This window comes from Triturus cristatus, chromosome 5_2, assembly GCF_964204655.1.
Source record: "Triturus cristatus chromosome 5_2, aTriCri1.1, whole genome shotgun sequence".
In the NCBI taxonomy this organism is placed as follows: Eukaryota; Metazoa; Chordata; class Amphibia; order Caudata; family Salamandridae; genus Triturus; species Triturus cristatus.
Window position 1 is genome coordinate 446,111,752 of NC_140588.1, and position 22,885 is coordinate 446,134,636.

Below are 22,885 nucleotides of genomic sequence, written 5' to 3' on the forward strand. Positions count from 1 at the left end.
AAAAAGCATCACACAGTCGAAGCGATGCGTCGGTTCTGAGATGCGGCAAGACTGGGGTGCAACGATGCGGTATGCAGCTGAGGCAATACATCTGTTCCGAGGAGCTGGCAGGCTGCGACGAGGAGGCCATCATCGTCGATGAGCTGCCATCCATGAGAGATGCAAGGACCTGGGTTGAAGATCTGATGCGTTGTCAGTGATTTGTCAGTTCTGAAGATGCAAGGTTGATGTGGAGCTTCTGCACCAGGCCCAGTCCATGCAGCAGTGGTGATGCATCGGTTCTGCTCGAAAATACACGGCTCAGCAGAGGAAATGAATTGGTTCTGCTAGTAAGCACCTAAGGACCACTTCCAAGGGTCCAGGACTGGGGTGAAACCACTTGGCAGGGTAGACTCACAGGAGGCAGAGTCCAGGTATAGTTGCAAGTTTGTTGGAAGCCTTTTATATCACTGAGGCTTCAGATCAGGAGGCCAGCCAACTAGCCCGTGGAGTCACTCTGGGTTATGGGTTCAAGAGTTGCAATTCCAGTCCTTCACACCGAGGATAGAGAGCAGGAGGCAGCAGGTGAGCACAACAAAGCAGGAGTCCAGCAGAGTGGCAGTCCTTTCAGTAGCACAGCAGTCCTTCTTCCTGGCGGAGTATCCATGGGTCCAGAAGTGTACTGAAGTGGTGTCTGAGGTCCATTACCTATATCCACTGGTGCCTTTGAAGTAGGGGAGACTTCAAGGAGATGCTTTTGAAGTGCACCGATGTTGTCCCTTCCTGCCCCGGTCTCAGACTCACTACAGGAGGGTATGCAGCCCTTTGTGTATGGACAGGACACAGTTTATTAAGGTTTAAGTGAGGCTGTACCCAGCTCCTCCCTCCCATCCTGCCAGGATCACTCATCAACTAACACCCAAGCTCGGATTGTGTGTGGCTGTCTAGCCCAACTACACCTAGTCATGTGATCAGAGACAGGCGGCAGGTACCAAATTGCTGAGGCGAGAACATATCAACTTTCTAAAAGAGGCAAATTTCAGAATTGTAATTTTAAATCAGACTTCACCATAAGTTAGTATTTTAAATTAGCATTCGAGGCACCAATCATGAATCAGTTATACTTCCCATTTAGAAAATACACTTACGAAATGTAATAAGGTAATCCCATTGTTATCCTATGGGAGATATAGACCTTGCAGCAGTGAAAAATGAATGTAAGAGTTTTACGCAACCAAGACATGTAAAGCAAAAAAGTACATGTCCTGCCTTTTAAATACAATGCACCCTGCCTTTTGGGCTGTCCAGGGCTTACCCTAGAGGTGAATTATGTGTGTTAAATAGGAAGGTTTGGGCCTGGTAAGAGGTTAAACTTGTCAGGTCGACATGGCAATTTGAAAGTGTACACACAGGTTCTACAATGGCAGGCCTGATACATGTTTACAGGACTACTTAAGTGGGTTGCATGATCAGAGCTGCAGTCCCACTAGTAGCATTTAATTTAAACGACCCTGGGCACAGGTAGTGCATATTACTGGGGACTTAAAAGTAAATTAAATATGCCAATATTACCAAATTTTAAAGAAAGAGCACAAGCACTTTAGCAGTGGTTAGCAGTGGTGAAGTGCACAGAATCCTAAGGCCTGCAAAAATGAAGTCAGCAAAAACAGGAGGTCTGAAGGCAGAAGGTTATGGGAAACCACGCCAAGGAAGCCAGGTCTAACATTCTCATGGACTGTTCCCATGAGGCACAGGGTCAGACTGATTTGCATATGGCCATGTCTGAACTGGGGTGGCAGAGTGAGCTAAAGAATGATGATGGATTAAACCCAGATCAGTTGACTGGGAGTGAATGCTTGCAATGTTCAACACTCCGTCCATCATCCCCTTTGGTTTTGCTTTGTTCACTCTAAATTGGCAGGGTATGCCCAGACGTGGGTCCCTTTGTCACTTTGCCACTCGATTCAAGATAGCCTGGCTGATGAGGGTTATGAACCTGAAACCGATCCCAGGATGCTTGTTTCCGGTCCAGGGAAGACATGGCTTGGCAGTTCGGGCTGGACTGTTCCCATGAGGCACAGGGTCAGACTGATTTGCATATGGCCATGTCTGAACTGGGGTGGCGGAGTGAGTTAAAGAATGATGATGGATTAAACCCAGATCAGTTGACTGGGGGTGAGTGCTTGCAATGTTCAACACTCCATCCATCATCCACTTTGGTTTTGCTTTGTTCGCCCTAAGTTGGCAGGGTATGCCCAGACGTGGGTCCCTTGCTCACTTTGCCACTGGATTCAAGATAGCCTGGCTGATGACGGTTATGAACCCGAAACCGGTCCCAGGATGCTTGTTTCCGGTCCAGGGAAGACATGGTTTGGCAGTTCGGGCTGGACTGTTCCCATGAGGCACAGGGTCTGACTGATTTGCATATGGCCATGTCTGAACTGGAGTGGCGGAGTGAGCTAAAGAATGATGATGGATTAAACCAAAATCAGTTGACTGGGGATGAGTGCTTGCAATGTTCAACACTCCGTCCATCATACCCTTTGGTTTTGCTTTGTTCGCCCTAAGTTGGCAGGGTATGCCTGTTGCAGGGATTCTGCTTATACACAGAACTATGCGTAGAACCCCAGGACCTCAGTGAGTTGTGGTGTACCAGAAACTCACCTCAGAACCCAGAACCCAGTATCCGGCTAGCATAAGTGTCCCATTCGTTATCCGAGATTTAGCTCGGAGGTCCCAATGAAAAGACAACCCAGAACACGCGACTCAGTACATACTCAGGAATGGTGGGAATCGGAAATACCTGTCCGTATATTATTCTCACATCAGTCCACAACAAGAATCAACAGAGACACGGTGAAAATAAAAAGAGTTTATTTTTATAGACCACGTGTCCTAATATGCAGTACTTTGGCTAATACAAGCAGACAAATGATTAAAATCAAAACCATCAACATAGTTACAATTCCATAGAATATAAAAGGGGTGATCATGTTATAATGACAGTGGATACTACCCCTTTCCCTTTACTAAGAAGCTAATATTATTATTAGTCTAACAGAAGGTCTCTTAGGCTTGAATAGGGGACCCCATACCTCAAAGATCAGCTTAGTGAAATCACATCACAGGAGCATCAGGAGTCTTCTCGCAGGAAGGCTCGTCTTCGGTCTGAATAATAAACATGATGTCCGTGATATTAAAAGCACCAACTTTCAGGTATGTGCAGCTGCTCGTGTGTTATGACTAAATAGTGGGTCGATCAACCTAGAGTGGAAAACATGCATTGTCTAACAACTCAGACTGTTTGTCACATCGTGTGCAGACCAAGGTCGCTTCGCAGAGCTCGGGATGGTAACAACAGATTGCTCTCGTGTGAGGCAAAACTCGAGTCAGCAGTTCGTTTAAGCAATAACATGTGAACGCAGTGTTGTGTGCAAAAGCAGCAAGATGGCTTTCCAACTTCTGACGTGGTTATGCTAACTTAACAATGTATGGACGTATTAAGGGAGTCCTTACTACATGCCCCCTTGATCGAAGCACTACTTAGTATGCAAGAAAAGAGAGAACGCAGAGTTCAAGCGCGACAGAGCAGAACAAGGCGTATCCAATTTAAAAAAGAACTGGTCAGTTCAGGCAAAGTTCGAACAGAAAAAACCAAAAAAAGATAGAAAAAACAAAAAACCTCAAACGTGCCGTGGGGGGTGAAAAAAGGAAAAAACGCCTCACCGGGCTGAAGTGCAGACGTACAGGGACAGTTCAAGACACGTGAGGAAAACACAGTGGACGAAAGTTCACTCAATCCATGAAAGTATATGCAGCATACGTGGCCACAGCCTCCAGCAGAAAATCATTGGCACGGCCACTGAAGGTTTCAGCCATCCAGTTAAGTAAAGAAAAGGAACATCTGTGTTCTTCTATCAGCGGAGCCTCTAGCACCATCAGAGGGCAACCAGCGTGTACTTCCAAGTAACTCATATTCAAGAAGTCATATGCCGCTCTCACGATGTCCCAATTACCCAGGATACCATGCGTCGCACCGCAGGCCATAATCCGAACACCAGAACAGGCAGACTCGTGAGACACTAAGGGCCTCATCAGTCGATCAAAATCCGGGTCCGGAGACACCATGTTGGTTAAGCACAAATCCATAGGCCATTCAAAGGGACACTCTAGGCAGTGGAAGACAGGTTGCACGCAGGTGAAGTAGGAATACCGGAAGGATAATCCATATGCCAGGCTCTAAATCGCCAACGGCAGGACACCATAGTAATCAAGCATCCTGTCACGAAGAAGCTGCAGACGGGACAGGCTGACGTGTGGCACAGAAAGAGCAGCCATTCCGCAAGATGAAAAGTAAAAGTAGCACACCTGCCACTAGAGCCAGAATTAACGGGACACCTCCAAAGACGCTGGAGAAAATAGAATGAAAAAATGCCGGAATCACACCAAAAATAGTTTGGAAAGAGGTCACGAGGCCCGAGCCCACAAGTTTAAAAAAATGAGCCAGGCCAGTCGTGGACGAGGCATTGAAAATTGTTTGGATCAAAGCTCCAAAATGCAGGGGGAGGTCAGTATTCAAAAGCGCCTGTACCTCAGTGCGCGTATTTGCTACGTGAAGGACAAATGTTTCCCGGGAGGAAGTCAATGGCACCTCCTTTTGGGACAATAGCGCTCTTATTCTGCTCATCTTGTCGAACTCTGCTTTCAAGGTTGGAATTGAAGGCCAGATAGAAGCATCCAGCCTGCCCTGCGGGGGTGGAAACAGGACGTTATTGCAGCAGACAACCCTCTGTGTTACAGTTACTATATACGGGATCCCTACTAACATCCCGCAGCAAGCTTCATTGTTTAAAATTAAATAACTACCGTTTGCAAGCAGCGTGAAAGATGGCGTAATCACTGGTACCGGGATACCTTTGAGGACGCAGGCCAAATTCGGAGCGTGAACATTACAAGCACCGTGCAATTGAATGTGCCTACACACAACAGAATGATCAGGTGACGTTGTACATTCTTCACCCTTCAGATAAACCTCAGTACCGTCCCTTGTACATCTATACGTAAAGGGGAGGGACCAGACTTCATGTATGAAAGCGGTACCCAGCTGTTCATATCTACCCAGAGCATAGTGTTTCATACAAGAGGTAAACTTAAAAAGCGCAAACGGTAGACTTATCAATCCGTGTAAGAGCCACACAGCGGAGTCGACTTCCGCAACAGAAAAAGGTAACGGCTCCAATTTCTCAATATGGAGCAAGGAATATGTAGCATCCTTCATGGACATGAACTGCTGTTTGTCAGTAAGGTTAAAGGGAAGAAATAACGATGTTGTATTCAGATAGTCCCAAGGGACCTTCCCTGCCTTCAATGTTTGTAATGTCCATGCAAACTGCATAACAGAACGCAACTGGTTTTGACCATGATACAACACAGACATATCATCCTGCACAATATCCACAATTGAAGATACAATATTATCTAATGTATAAATGCGAGAAGAAAGAGTGTTAATGCTGTTATCAATAACTGCTAATACTTTTTCCATATTAGCCTGATCAATAGCTCTCAATCTTGAAGCTGCCTCAATTTGCGACAGTTTCCATACTTCGTTGTAAATAGCATACGCCCATCTCTTGGATCTGCCACCCACAGGACCTTTAACAAAATCATTCAAATCTATTTTGTCATGTAACTTTGATAAATGAACTTTGACAGATGCCAAGGTGGAATGTCGCAGCCAGGACTGACATAATTTCCCCACAGAGTATGTAGTTACTGTATGTGACGACTCAAACCGGGGGTCCACGCGATCTTGAGTATACCCCGGTTTCAGTCCTAGAAAACGACGTTGACAGGTATCAGAACTGCTTTGCCAAATTAACCATCCCTCACTATTAAATTTCGAAATATTGAAAGACGAATTGGAAACCAATAACTGCAAAGCAGGAAGGGACAGATCTGTGTGATTATACCAATTTGGGTAAGCACCCAGATCCGGCACAGAAGGCGAATTTAGTTTTTTAGAAGTGGCCAATCCGAAACAGGTGGTTTGGAAGATGGTTGCATTTAAAAACAACATATGATTTGGTACAAGACAGGCACGGTGTAAAGCTTCAGTTCCCTGAACCTGCCACGGTTTGGAACCCCAAACCGACTTAAGATCAATAGTAGCCTTCCATAGATCATAACCTTTGATTGACAACTCATCCATAAAGGACTTAGAATATAGCAACTTGGTGTGTGTCAGTCTAACCTTGGAGGCAGACTCAGGCTTAACTTTAAAATAAAAGGATGCCGGGGCCGAAACACCGAAATCAGTAAAATAAGTAAACTTATCAACTAACGTATGTGAACTGCCAAACGAGGGGGTTGGACAATGTTCCCATTGGGTAAAATTTACAAAATTCCTAAACGAATTCGATTTATGCAGGAAGTGATTGCCATAATGTTGAAAACAATACTGTTCCGCATAATTAGCCGCATTTTCAAACAAATCCTCAGCATCAAAGGCGGCATAATATTTCAAATCTGAAAACAGTGCTTCAATGGCGTGTACATCCCAATCATCAGAACGTATGTTCTGTTTAACCACATCACCCATAGAAACACGAAATACATTAGGCACATTAATGACCTCTGTAGGCCCATGAATTTGAAATTTAACTGCATCCCATGCGATTCCATCCATGACGGGCCAGGCAGTAATATTCACAAAAGTCTGGTCCCTTTTCATGATGTGGGATGAGGAGTGGGGGGCCAAAGTTCCATTGATAAGTCTAATTGTCGATCTCTCTTTGAGATAATGGCCATCCACCAAACGGAAGAAAACTACAACAAATCCAATGGACATAAACAAAAAAATACCAAAAAGCATCAACCAGATGTATGTCCAAGGAGCTATCAAAAAATGTTTCTTAAACCAGCTCACAAAAACAGCAATGTTGGATGGGGGAGTTGAGGGCAAAGAGTTAGTGTCAAAGGAAAAACGGGACTGGCCAAGTGCTGTAGATTGTAAAACAGGCGAAGGTCCACGTGTAGGATAAGCGTACTCAGTCTCATCGGGCAAACCACCAGCCGGTGGTATCAGCAAGGGATCAGTAACTGAATGCATCTCGATTGCAACATCAGACAAGGTGGTAGAAGCAGGAACCATCATTGAATTTCTTTGCATTGTCTGGCATGAAACTGCCGGAGTCATACTAAGAAGTATCGGCCACTCGCTGAAGTTTGACATTGTCAATAGAGATGTACCTGTTTTCTTTGCGACCAGGAAGTGGAGGTAAAATGACTGTTCTTGTACCCTGCACTCCAAGCACTGGAACTGGTGCACGATAAGAGGGGCCGAACTCCTTCTTGTTCTCCACCTTCTCACGGACCAGATCACCAACTCGGGGTAGCCAGCCGACTACCGGAATCTGAACCTCAGCTTCAGACGTGGAGGGCAAATGTTCTTTCGAAAGAGAGTCTCTGGCTTCTTGTAGAGTCTGCAAAACAGCACAGTGATCATCTACGTCAAAGGGTGCGGTCGACGCCGCAATGTCTAGACCATCAAGGTCTGGAACAAACATTCTGATTCCGAAGAGCATCATGTACGGGGTCCGCCCACCCGGAGACCTTCTAGGGAGATTATTTAGTGCACGTTGGACGTTATACAAATGGGCTAGCCAGTTCCGGCCCGTGCCTAAAACACGTGCTGTCAATGATTGCTTTAAGTCACGGTTCATTCGCTCCACCACACTATTACCCTCAGGTCGGTAGGGAGACGAAAATTCGACAAGGACCCCCAAATTTTTCATAGCCTCCTTGTAAGCCTTAGAGGCGAACGCAGGGCCCTGATCAGAATGGAAGGTACCACACGCAAAAGTTCCCACAAAGACACGCAAATCCCTGATGACAGTCCGCGAGTCAGCACTCCTTTGTGGCCATACCCATAGAAAACGTGTGCACGAATCCACTGCAACCAAGATGTACTTGTACGCAGTATCAGAAGAAATGTACCTACGACAATTGCGCAAGCCGCAGAATAAGCGTGCTTCGACCCAATTGCGGGTTGCGCAGACCCGTCAGTGTAGATGACACAATGGTATTCTTCGAGCGGGCGCAAAGACAGAGGTGCCGGATGAACGAATTCATACTGCAAGTACTCTTGAGTCTGTAATGACGCATCAAAGATGCAAGTGACGTCTGGCGACGTCAGTGTTGTAGCCCATTGTATCCACCGTGGATGCAAAGCTTTAGAATTGGGTACACTTGCTTTAGTCACTGCCTCTAAAGCAGGATATGGAGTTACAACCAGAATCTGTTTCCCATGCGACAGTGTGCGTTCCTTGAGGATCGCCATCTGCACAGCAGTCAGAACTTTTTCGACCGTGGAAAAACGTAATTCAGCAGAGGTGTACAAGTGGGATTTGTACGCAATGGGGACTGTGTCGCCCTCATTAAACGTCAAATACGTGAACCCCACGGCGCCCGGTACTATTCTGATTACCAGGTTAGTGCGGTTATCACGTGTCAGCAAGTATTGTGAAGCAAGAAGGTCAGCCTGTAAAGACTGTAAAATTGCAGAGTGTTCTAGCTGCCAGCTAGATTTCGAAAACGAAGGCTGTACCAAGGCGTAAAGCGGCTTGATACGCTGGGCATAATCAGGAATGTACGTACGGCCGAAATTCAGAAAACCCAGCAGAGATTGTAATTTCTTCAGTGTCGTAGGAGCACTTAAGCGTGCACACTTTTCCAGAAAGTGGGGGGCTAACCCCTTACCTTCATTGTTGAGCTCGTAACCCAAAAACAACACCGTATATTCTGCGATGTGTGACTTCGCAAAATTGAATTTGTAGCCATAGTCAGCAAAACTCACGATAATATTGTCAACCCGAGACAGATGCGGCATCAGCTCATCATCCGTAAGATAGATATCGTCAACATAGGAGTATGCTTCGGGGTCTATTCTTTCTAAAAGAGAAACCACGCGAGCAGAAAAGACGCCAGGGCTATTTTTGTAACCCATGGCTAATCTTGTAAACTGTTTTTGTTTTCCGCCTGAAGTAAACGCTGTCCACTGGCTACTCAGTGTGGACAGGTTGTGGCTAAAAAAGCCATTGGAAATGTCAAGTGTCGTTTTAAATCTCTTACGCACGAGACTGTCGACCAAAGCCGAGCTATGTGTATTTTGTACCGCGCAGGTCCGGCAATGGGAGTTTAGGTGCCGGTAATCCAAAACTAAACGGTACGAGCCGTCAGGCTTCGTTACAGTGAATAAAGGGTTATTCATAGGGGACACACATGTTTCAATAACACCCTGATATTCCAATTGTTCAAGGATTGCCGCGACGTGGGGTCTCGCTTCACGACGCATAGGATATTGAGGTTGAGGCTGGGGCATAGACCGCAATGGAATCTCATGGCAGGGGGACAATCTGTCCCATCCCACCTGAGTACGATACACCGCCGGCGCAAGCGCAAGCGCCCACTCCTCAGCATACACTTAAGCCTGGTCCTTAGGCACTGTGTGCGCAAAGGACGGGAGGATTACTTCCTCCCCTCTAGGAGCCTCTAAAATGAAAGCTGGGGGCCAATCTGCCTCCGCTAGGAGGATATCATAGGTGGTGGTCAGATTATCCCAAAAAATCCCTTTTATTGTACGTTGTATGTCACCCTCTATTAATAAGACTATTTCATAAAGTCTGTCAGGGGGAGCCACTCTGGTGTCAGCTGTTTCCACAGTAACCGATATATCAGTTGCTGTCACCGCCAGAAATGGACGCAGAGCTTGACGGACTATGGTAATTTCCGCTGCGCTGTCCAGGAGCGTCAGCGCCCATGTCCGGTTCCGAAGCTGTGTCCGCACTATCTGAGGCATACCTTGCCGTCAGAGCCGCCACTTTCTTCTTCTGAAACGGGGGTCTTTGTCGTGCAAATTTGTCCTGCTTGCCTTTACCCTCAGTCTGTCGGGGCTGGTCACGCTGTTGTGGAGCACCCCGACCTTTGCCACCGCCTCCGCCACCGGACTGTGTAGCCGATGTTTCCTGTGAAGAACGAGGAGAGCGCTGTTCAGAAACCTGAAATCTATCAGGAGACTTTATAGCAGCACGATCGCGCAGATCATAAGTGCGTTCACTACTAGACTGTACGGGAGAGGCAGGCCGAGAGCCCTGTTTCTGTTGCTGCTGCTTTCCCTGTTGTTTAACCTGCCATTTTTGTTTAGGAAAAAAGGGCCGTTCGTCCTTACCAGACGTTTCTGCCTTACCCTGCTGTTTTAGATCGGGATTCTTTATTACAGGCTTAACTCCTAAAGAGCTACGACCCAAATCCCGATATGCCTCTGCGATTATTTTCGCAAATTCCTGCGGTTTGTCCTCCTCAGCAACTCGTTTCAGTTCATTACGAACCTGGAAATGCAAAGCATCACCCTTCAGGTTACCAATTATCATGGTAGCCACTAGGTCAAATTGCCCGAGGAGCCGCATCCCTAACTCTATCGCAGACTCCGCACCATGGTTCTCTTGAACTCTTTTGATAACGGAGGGCAGCTGCAACATAGACGGAGTGCCAAAGCACTGCGCGTACGTCGCTGCAAAGACCTTGCCCCAATTTACACAATCATCAATGTGGGGGACCAAGTCCTTAGGCAAACTAATGGTGAGGATCCTGTGTTTCTCCACAGGAGTAGTATTCGGGTAAACCGCTTCTATTTGGTCAAATTTTTCAGCAAGCCAAAAGGGGAAATCATCCCTAGTTTGGGGGCGCTTGCCCATAACAGAATTAACCATAACAGGACTAATGACCACCGCGTGATGATCAGTAGGCTGTCCCGCAACAGCAGGTGCCCCCGCCTGCATATTGCGCGACACATACTGCACTAACGCCCTATATACCGTAATGAGGGCAGTGTGTAGTACACGCAACTCAGCCACCGTCACCGTGAGGTAACGGGGATGAGGCGTAAATCCGGCTAGTACCGGCCAAGTGGCCCCTGCAATTGATAAAGGGCCCATTCTCGGCGGTATAACCACATGGGGAAGGGCGCCATTAAACCAAATATGGTGCTGCCAAGCAGATATTGGTATTTCCTGTTTCCTATACGGCGTATAGTTCGCCGGCACTGCAGCGGCAGTGTAAGAATGAAAGGTGTCATCATCCCCCAACGCTGGAATCGTCACCCAAGAGTAGGACAACTCATAGGGATGAGCCGCATCGGCTCCCACTACAAAGATGACGTTCATACCAGTGTCCGGTACCCCATACTGCGTCAAATGACGTTTCACAGCCGCACGGCTGTGCGCCGCAATCTCCACCGACATTAGGACAACACACACTTGAAACTATCAGTAGCACAAGGGTTCAATAACCTTTTTAATTATCAAGCTTGAAAGAATCTATATCAATAGACTTAGGTAGGTTTTAAATCCGTCAGACTTGTTATCCGGAAACAAGAATGAGGGTGTTGTGGACAAACGCGAGCACTACTAAGGCGTTTCAACTCATAGACCAAACGTTAGGTGCGCCATGTTGCAGGGATTCTGCTTATACACAGACGTGGGTCCCTTGCTCACTTTGCCACTGGATTCAAGATAGCCTGGCTGATGAGGGTTATGAACCCGAAACCGGTCCCTGTTGCTTGTTTCCGGTCCAGGGAAGACATGGCTTGGCAGTTCGGGCTGGACTGTTCCCATGAGGCACAGGGTCAGACTGATTTGCATATGGCCATGGCTGAACTGGGGTGGTGGAGTGAGCTAAACAATGATGATGGATTAAACCCAGATCAGTTGACTGGGGGTGAGTGCTTGCAATGTTCAACACTCTGTCCATCATCTCCTTTGGTATTGCTAACATTCTCATTGCCACACTCCTTCTGATTCTTTGTTTTCAGAGGAGGTAGCTGCAATTAAGAGACAATGTAAAATATTTGAGAGACATGGGAGGCTCAATATAAAGCAAACATATATACAACTCTACAAGGAGGAGGTTCGTAAATATGAAACCTGTCTCAGACAAGCTTCTGCCATGTGCTACTATTTGTGCATTGAAAAAGTCCATAAGCCTACTAGAGAGATATTTTCTATCTTTGAAAATGTGGACAATTCTATGCACCTAACTCCACAGTCATACCAGCTCCCGTCCACTGCTCTCAGCTATCAAACTTTTTCACTCTGTTTCTACCTCTCCAAGTTGCCTCTACTTCCAACGTCTTTGTCCACTGTACAGGACTCAGCTACTAACATAGTTTTTCAAGCTCATCACAGCAACAGTATGGGAGTGTTTACTAAGGTTTGTCTGGGTGCTTGGGTGGTGCAAAGTGATGCAAAATATTGCAATGATTTACTTACAATTAGGAAAGCCTAAGGAGGAGCACAAAATAAACAGTGCAATACAAGCGCCTACTCAGCTTTTAGTAAATTCCTCCTGACCCATATTCTCTTAACCGAATTGTGTCAGCAATAAGATGGTTCTAATCTTTCTTAAATGGCCATACTCAAGCCATGATTCGGGCTACTTTTCGATCTTCTTTCAATGAAGTTGACTGTGGAGTTATCAACAACCCCTTCCTAAGCCCCAGGCTTCAACATCTAAGTCTACCCTATTGTGACTCTCAATTACTCTTTAGGTCTAAGATTCTGTGTTCATTCTGATGATTGAATTCAAAAGTCAAAAGGTGATATTTCTTTATTGATATCTCAGGCTGCATGTGTGCTAGACGGACTGCTGGATGGAGTACAACTAACCACAGATAAATTCTGCTACAACACAACACAAATGCAAACTATTTTCTATCCCTCTGCCTGTTCTGTTCCCCTTGGGACCAGAAGGCCTGGACCCCACTTCTATCCCTGTTGTTTCTGCCCAGCATCTAGGCATCTATGCATCAGTTTCTTTTATTGGATTCCCATATTGATAATGTCAATACTACTCGTTTTCTTCTAATGAGGATAATCAAAAGGATGATTCCAATATTACCCGGCAATTACAGAAAAATCGTGGTTCTCTCTAGGCATGAGTAACAAGACTCCCCTGTAGTGTGCACACTTCCACAACCACACCACCTTAATCTGCTTACATTTCACAACTTAACTTCTGGGGTCTGTGTATATTCTAGGGTGCATATTTACGAGCCCCTTTACATTGATCTTGTGCCATGCAACATGGTGCAAGAGCGATGCAGATTTAAAAAGAGAGGGCGTGGCCCTGAGAGGCTTCATAAATCATCAGTAATGTGATGCAGCGCAAATCGCTGTGTTCCATTACTCTGTGCCAGGGAGGTATTTCCTTGGGCGTTGCATGGATGTTCCCATGCAACATCCATGGATTTTGACGCATTCCCAGATTTACCAGAAGTGGTAGACCTGGGAATGCACCAAAAACCTACATCTTCCCAGGTAAGGAGTAACGAGGAGAAACAGGTTTATTTCTCCTCGTTGTTTCCTCTTTCTATGGGTGTTGCATTCTACAGCACACATGGAAAGAGTAAAAAGCCTCGGGGGAATCTTTTTGTGCAGGAGGGTGTCCCTTCCTGCACAAAAACAATCATCCTTATAATGTAGGCACCCTTGTACCATTGTGCAAGGGTGCCTGTTTTGGCGCTAGGCAGTCAAAAGTGCACTAGCACAGGGGAAAATGCAGGAATGAGCCATATTGACTTAAATATGATACATTCCTGCCCTTTCCCCGTCACAAAGTGCAGCGCAGCAATGTCACTAGCTGTGCTGTGCTGCACTGCGTGACTTGGCCCTAAATATGGCCCTAAGTTTGCAAGCATTCATATTCCATGAGTCAAATTTTGCGAAACATGAGGTCGAGATAGTGAGAAGTGGTTGGATGTCAGAGGGACACAGGTCACTAGGGAGAAATCTTCTACTGCATTAGAGTCCTGTATGTAGTTGAATTATATCGCTTTAGGTAGGTGTGTCTCCATAGCACCCTATGTGCAGTAACAGGCTTTTTAATTGTTTACCTATGAAAGCAGCCACTAAAAACATCGCCATAGATGACACCGGCAACTAACACTAATGAGATGCAGAGTAGGCGTTCCCGTGCAAAAAGCAGCGAACACACCACTTCGCAACATTCTCAACGGCCAGCCAGATCGGCGATAAGATCACAAAACAGGCGATAAGGTGCTCTAGCGGCAGGAATTTAACACCTGTTATGTCCTGGTGCAAGGTCGGATGACAACCGGCACCAGAAAAGGGAGCCCAGCCCAGAGCCACACCTGAAGAACTACAGATGCCATGGAGCTATTCATCATGCAACTCGGAGTCCCAACACCCACCGCCACCAACCCCAGGCCTGCCACCGACCCCCGGATCCCCCCACACCACTCCCCGGACCACCACAGAGGCAGCGCAGACAAAGACAGCGGACCTTCAGGAAACGCACCAACCTCACAGACTTCTCACCGGAGAATGTCATGGCCCACTACAGACTCAAAAGGACAACCATCCTCCGCATCCTGAACATCATTGCCCACAGGCTGACGGTACCAACACAGTGGACAACCAACATCCCACCTCAGACAAAGCTGCTGGTTGTGCTGCACCTGTTGGCCTCTGGGACATTCCAACCACCAACCGCCAGAGTCGGAGGAATTTCACAGCCAGCCCCATCCAAGTTCCTCACACCTGTCCTGGATGCCATCATCAGATTGGTACCCCAGTACCTATACTTCCCCGACACTGCGCAGGAACAGCTGGAGACCAAGCAAGGCTTCTATGCCATAGCTGGATTTCTGCACATGTTGGGGGCAATTGACTGCACACATGTCCTACTTGTGCCCCCGGCCGACACTGCATACAATTACCGCAACAGAAAGCACAAGCATTCCATCAATGTGCAGGCAATAGTGGACCACCGGGGACTCTTCACCAATGTCGTCGCCAACTACCCAGGCAGTGTGCATGACTCATACATCTTTTGACAGTACATCCTCAACCGGCGCTTCCAGGATGGTACCTACAGAAATGCAGTGCTCGTTGGTAAGTGCCAAATGAACACACAACACACCTCAACTCCACAATCATGAAACCCACAACTCTGGGAATGCACACGTCACAAACTCACATACAACATGCACAACTACCATACATGACAGCAAAACGTACTGCGGTAACCTGGGCTAGCCATGTACATGAGCCATCAACGGCATGGCACCTCAGCCACATAATAACAGAGTGTGGGGAGAAGTGGGATCCAGGCATGTGAGAAGGAGGCAAGTGACCCATAAATGAGAATGCACACAATGTCAAGTGTGGTGTGGATGTGCTGGACAGACTGCAGTATGCAGACCACAGACATATCCATGACGACATATACTGCTGGTGGTGGTAGTGTTGTGGACAGTGGACGCAACCATTTCACCCCAGCCAGTGGGGAAGATCTCGGAGATGAAGCCCCCTGTAAGCGTGTGCGGAGTGGGACGGCCCGGCGTATGCCAGGCTAGCGTAGGCGTGTGACTAAAACGCATGTAGCCCTGGGTGTGGTTCTCTTCCGGAATGCCCAACGTGTCTGCCAGGCCGGCTCCACTCACCCCGCCACGAGGCCGACGCCATGAGTGGTGTTGCCTGCAATCCTGTGTGCCTGCTGCACCCCAGGCTGTTGGTCCCCAGACCGCGTCTTGCCCACCCCTGCGCATCCAGGCCTCACTGCTCACCTTCCGACACCTGCGTGTCTTCAAGAGGGCCCACCACGTTCTGGTGCAAGCTCCAAGCCCAAGCCCAAGGCTCATGACCTTGGCAGCCTCCTCAGACCATCACAGCCTGCGCGAGCAAGCCCCGCAGTACTCCTTTCTCGTTGACGCACTCCACTGGCATACCTAGCGGACAAGTAGGTCACACATTCAGAACTGAGTCTTAATTACACAATGGCAGAGTACATATTTAATGGCTGTGTTTATGTCACTTTACACCCCTCGATGTGGTGCCACCAATTCTGTGCATAGCATTCCGACCACAGGTGTCTATGGGCCCTTGCTGACTTCTGCCTCTGGCCTACACTGTGGTCGAGCAGGTCACAAATTTGGAACTGAGTCTTGATTATGCAATGGCAGAGTACACATCGTTGTACGCAAGGAGAGGAGTAAGAGGAAGATGTGGTTCAGTCCTGAGGAAAAAAGGTCCTTATTACGGAGCTGATCGAACATTACCAAGAACTGCTCTGGTGCCACTAACGCTGCGCATCGCAAGCCAACGACACACGTCTGTGGGCCCATGCTAACCGCTGCCTCCGGCCCACACTGCGGTCCTGTAGGTCACACATTTGGAACTGAGCCTTGATTTATTTGTGTCCGACTTGATATCATTGTACAGGCCTCATCGCAACCACCATCACAACCACCATCTCAACCACCATCGCCGACCTCGTCGCACCCCACGCCATCGCTTCCACGGACTACATTCTACTCGGAGACCTCAATTTCGACCTCGACAATCACAGCAACCCCAACTCCATCACCCTCCTCGATAACCTCTCCAACCTTGGACTGAAGCAGCTTGTCACCACCCCCACACACAGAGCTGGACACTCCCTCGACCCCATCTTCGCAGGAGGAACAAACATCCATTTCAGACATAGTACGCAGCCCACCTGGATGGACTACCATTGTGTACACTTCACCTTCAACACATCCACCGGACCCAAACCCCCTCACACCCGCCTTAAAGGAACTGCAGCAAGATCACAGAGGAGCACCTCAATGCCACCCTCCTCCTAGACCCACCCTGCGCCATGACCGACACCAACTCTGCAGCCCAGGAACTTCACCGCTGGATCTCCAGCGGCACCGACAAGCTCACACCTCTCCGCCACCCCAGCAATCAACGCCCCCTGAAAGCAGCTTGGTTCACCACTGATCTCCAAGCAGCCAGACACTCCTGCAGACGCCTCGAGAAAACCTGGTGAAACCGTAAAACCACGGAAGACCTGAACAGCTACCGGAACGCCCTGAAGGAATACCACCAGCGTTTAAGAGAAACCAAGCAGACTTTCATCATGAACAAAATCCACCCCACGCTCCACCACCACCGACAATGAGCCGATCATCACCACCTGGGATCCTGCCACCGTCGAACACACCACCGTGACCATGAAGAACACCAACTCAGGACCCGTGCCCACTGCACATCTACCACAGGCCGCTGCCGCCATCGCACCCAAACTAAGACGCACCATCAATGCCTCTTTCAAATCCGGCATCTTCCCCGACGACTGGAAGCGGGTGGAAGTCAAACCTCTCCTCAAGAAGCTCACGGCCGACCCGACAGACCTGAAAAACTACCGGCCCATCTCTCTCCTCCCCTCCGCTGCCAAAGTCACCGAGAGACTCGTAAACACCCAGCTGACTGCCTCATCGAAGGAAACTCCATCCTAGACGCCTCCCAGTCCGGATTCCGCAGCAACCACTGCACTGAGACGGTCCTCCTCGCTGCCACCGACGACATTCCCATGCTACTAGACCAGGGGCACACTGCAGCCCTCATCCTACTTGACCTCTCCGCAGCCTTGACACCATCTCACATTGCACCCTCGCAGCCAGACTCCACGACGCAGGGATACGAGGAACCACCCTCTCCTGGATCCAATCCTTTCTCTCCGGCAGAACCCAGAAGATCAGACTCCCTCCTTTCCTCTCCAAACCCAAACAGATCAACCTCGGAGTTCCCCAAGGATCATCGCTCAGCCCCACACTCTTCAACATCTACATGGCCCCCGTCGCCGCCATCGTCAGACAACACGGGCTCAGCATAGTATCTTACGCCGACGACACCCAGCTAATCCTCTCCCTCACGAAGAACACCAAAGACACCAGACTCTATTTCCAGGAAGGAATGAGAGATGTAGCCGCCTGGATGAAAAGCAGCTGCCTGAAGCTCAACTCGGAGAAGACCGAGGTCCTCATCCTCGGACCCTCCACCTCTGCCTGGGACAATACCTGGTGGCACTCTGCCCTCGGGAATCCACCCACCCCAACAGACCACGCGCAGAACCTCAGCATCATCCTCAACTTCTCCCTCACCATTGATTACAGATCAACTCCATCGCCTCCACCAGCTTCAACTGTCTTCAGATCCTCCACAAGACCTTCAAATGGATACCCCCTGAATGCAGAAAAACCATCACCCACGCACTCATAACCAGCAGATTGGACTGCGGCAACTCCCTCTACGCTGGAATCAACAGAACTCTCCTACACAGGTCACAGACCATCCAGAACACCGCAGCCAGACTCGTCCTCGGAACCCCATGGCACAAACACATGACCCAACACCTACGTAACATCCACTGGCTCCCCATCGACAAGAGAGTGACCTTCAAACTGCTCACCCATGCCTACAAATCCCTCCACAACATCGGACCCAAATACCTCAACGAGAGTCTCCTTCCACGTGCCCAAGAGGAACCTCAACTCCGCAGACCTCGTCCTCGCAGAGACTCCCCGCATCCGCAAAGCAGGAGGAAGAGCTTTCTCCTACGTCGCAGCCAAAGCCTGGAACGAGCTCCCAGTTAACATCAGATGCTCCCCCACCCTTCAGACCTTCAGGAAGAACCTCAAGACCTGGCTCTTCGACTGAACCAGAGCTGCACCACTAAACCAGCGCCGTGAGACCCTCACGGGTGAGTAGCGCGCTTTATAAACCACCTGATTGATTGATTGATTGATTTTCATTAATCTTATAAACATAGTCTGATTAAAATTAATTCATTAAAGTATAAGCAAACACTTTCTTTTTGGATTCTCATGTTGAAGTCTGTTTTCTTAATCATTTTCATAATTATATTTTGCTAAATTAAGTTTTTGCATTGTTACTTTTCATATTAATATCACAGTACATTAGTAAGTTTCTCTCTCTGTCATGAATCTCTCAGTTTCTCCAGTTTTCAACCCTTCTGCATGCTTTTACGATGCAGTTTTAACATCTTTCACGTTTTGTGACACTCCTGCATGGATTTACGATACAGTTTTAAATCTCATGTTCAACAAGACACAATGTTAATCATGGTTCATAAGTACATACTAGTATTTTTACTCCATGAGCAGGATTTGACCAAGCAAAATCATTCTTAAATAATCATGCTCCATCATAGTCACTCAAGTTCCACTGAGTTTTCAGCTTTTTCACTGCAGGAGACTGGCAGTCATTTATGTTCCCAAGTCTTGTGTTATCCAGTTTTCAGGTTGCATGGGTTTGAATTGATGCCTCCCGATTTATATGGAGTGTACCGTGGCAGTGGATGACAGTCGTATCTAGCTTCTACATTTTATTAACTCCAGCATTGTCCTCCTGGGGTCAGATTTAAAATATAATTATCCTTGTAAGTAATCTTTACCTGATTATCGATCATCAGTTAGGGAGTTTTTCATTGGTGGGCAGAGGACTTGTCTACCGCTGATAAACTTCAGATGCCCTCTCTGAGTGCCCAGATGGGTTAAACATGAGAATGTTCCAATACTGATTAAGGGTTACTGGAAATGTATCTGGCCCTGATGCACCGTATGGCACCATCATATTCTCTAACTCTTAATGTTCACTGCCTTTTCAACTATGGTCCACATTCTTTCAAAATAATATATCCAACAAATACCTTCCAAATAGCCTTCAAAACTTTCAACCTGACTTCTGAAAGTCCACCCAAAAGACCACGAGGGGTCACAGAAAACATATCGTTTTTTTTATTCCTAACACACCATCTCAATTGTCTGAGGTTTTTGTTCCTTATAGACATAATCTCACCTTCCCTCAAGGTGGATTAGATGATCTCCATCTTTAGCAATGTGAAAATCATGATTTAACCTACTGATAAAAAATGAACTTGTTTGATTTACACTTCCCCAACCTTTACATTCTGGAGGGATCTGTGACATTCACCAAGTTTAATAAAAGTAATATTCCTCCCCAGCACTCCCTATTTCATGGTTTTGAAGTCTATTCCTAGGAGCTATAGTATTGCTTCCTACACTCCAGAGAGATGTACCCCTCATTATGTAAACAGTACCACTAAAACATAGTTTTCCCCATTGTTTTCTTCAACTAAAACCAGCAAGGCAACCAATAGTACTAATGTCCTGAGAAATCTCTGTAGTATTTCTTCTCTCAAGTCCTACACCACCTGAACTTCGCCAAACGAATTATAACAAGATACTACTTCCTGCACTCATCATTCTCCAGCCATAAAATGTAACTTTTCCTCAATACAATTTAGACAACTGCCTTTGCATCATTCTCAGATGAGAGCTGCAATAGAAATATTTCAAGAGTTCCCCACCTAGCTTTGATACTCCTCTGTTCACCAAATCTAATTTGTTCTCTCACTTGACAGGTTCATGATTTATTGGAAAATTCAAAAATTGATGTTTCCTCTTCTTCTACTGCCAGCTCACCCATTGCTATTATATCAGGTTACAGACCCCTCCCTCTTCTTTATCAACTTTATCAGCATCCTAAGAAGAAGAGTGAATCCATAAATCTCAATGAAATTGCCTTAGCCTCTAAATCAAAATGTGTGGCTAAATAACTCATCTCTTAGTTGCCTACTGTACAACTGCAGATTAACGACCAAAAACTATATTTATATGTCAGACTAAACTGATGACCTGTTACTTACGGAAACCTGGCTAAATGAACCATCTCAAGCTGCTATGAATTTGCTCATACTACCAGAATATTTCTTCATATACTTGATCAGGAAAGTAATAAGGAAGTGGACTAGCTGTTATCCACAAGAACTAGTTCTCATGCAAACGTCTGACATCTGAGTCTTTCTTCAATTGTTATTTGGACTTAGATCGAGTTCAACATATAATAGAGCACTCCTCCCAATCCTACTAATGCTGTATTATTTACTTTCCTTATTCATAATTGCCTCATTTAATGTTACAAAAACCCACAAATCTGAAGGTTGCCAAACCTCATCTAATATTTTGTTAAGAGTAGTCTTTGGATGGTTGATTTGATCCCAAGTGAGTGGTCAGACCACTCACAAATCTCTTTCAACCTGACGTTCATTAACCTCAATTTTCAGGCAACCTAAAAAAATTAATGAATTGCATTTGTGATACCAAAATCATTAAGTAGAACATTCTAGTATCCATCAAAGGCTTCTCCTACTTATAATGATGAGAAAGTAAACATACTCACTTATTATTACAATGTGACCATTCTTGAAATCATTGCCACTTCAAAAGAAAAATGAAAATGACTGAAATTAGAAAATCGGTTATCTGGTACACTGGGGGCCAGTTTTTTCATGCAACGCAATGCAGCAATACAATTTTCTGCACTGTTCTGCGTGAAAGGGAGAGGGCAGGAATGTGTCATATCTATCAAGATATGGTACAATCCTGTCCTCTGCCTGTGCTGGTGCACATTCTGCAACCTTGCGCCAGGGATCAATGGGGCCTACTTTACAAGCAAGATTGCTTTTGTGTATGAAGGTGTCCCTTCCTGCACACAAACAATCATTAGAGGCACTTTCCTCTGTAAGTGTCCTGCAGAATGCAGCACACTTATAAGGAGTAAACAACGAGGAGAAATGTAATCCTTAACTTTTATTCTTTTCCTGTGCCTGTCAAAGGCGCTGCTGCCCCTGGATCTCCCACCACACACTGCTGCGGCCCTACAACCCTTCTCGCACTCAACCCCAGAAGAAGCAACAACTGCCAACAAGCCGCACCGAATACGACCCATGGCCAGTTCTCCTGCCGCCACTGCCACCAAACCTTCACCACAGCCCCGGCAGCCAACACCACCTACGCCCTAAGATGCATCCTCCTCAACGTGCACTCCATGCACAGACACACCATAGAGATCTGGTGTGAGAAGTTGGCCTGATATATGCTGTCCACTAGTTATAGTGGACACCCTGTATCAGTCCAAACATCCCCTTATGGTGAATAGGTTAAAGACAACCTTTATTGAAAGCTATCCTATTGGTAGCTATGGAGAGCAGCCTTCAGGCTTGAAGGAATGTAAAGCAGCTTGTTTTACCAGTCTATAATCTCTTGAATTACCAAATTAAAGGACAACCACACCAGGTATATATTTAAAATGTATGTATTTAAGATACAACACACCGCTCTAGTCTCTTTATGAGACTGGAGTTCAAAGTACTTAAGTTACATGTCAGCAATCAACAGTTATAGCACAATGGGCGTACCAAACCATATACCAATAAAGTGGTATAAGAACCACGACTGAACTAGACACAAGGCCTAGAGCCTGTTGAAGTGCTTGGACCACCAGGAACCACCCAAGGCAGTGACACAGGGAACCCACGGGGGACGCGTGCAGTGTGAGAACACAGCCGCGAATCGCCGTTTACTTCTATGGGTAATGTCGCAATTGGAAATTTAGAGTTTAGAAGATATCTACGAGTGAACCCTTTTGGATTTAGAGGTGTCTAGGGCCAACACCCACGGGAGCACCGGAGTACTCGAGTTACCTTACCCAGCGAAGCCGGGTGCATGGGTGTCAAATGGTGTCGGGTCGCATTGCTGTTCTCAATAGAAGCTGCTCAGGAAGTGCTGCTGCCGTGAAGAGGAGTAGTGTCCGGAAAGATCCAAGCCCGTATCTAGGATGGAAGGAACCTGAAAGCAGTGAGGACAGAGTCTGTGTCACTTACCAGTGACCAAGGGCACGATAGACCAATGCAAGGTCTGGGGGACTCACCCAGCGAGGGTAAGTTGGGGCACGTCTGGCGCAACCAGGAAAGCCCAATCTGAAGAGGAGTTGACTTCGTGGGGACCCACTAGCCAACGGGCTAGCGATCGCGAAGGAACCTCGAGTGGTCGCACTGGAAACTGGCCCACGGGTCACTCGTGGAGTGGAGGCCTGAAATCTTCGGTGCAGGAGGTGCTCAAGGCTGGGGCTACTCGGAGCCCAAAGCACAACTTTGAGGAAGACCAGGACAATGATGGATC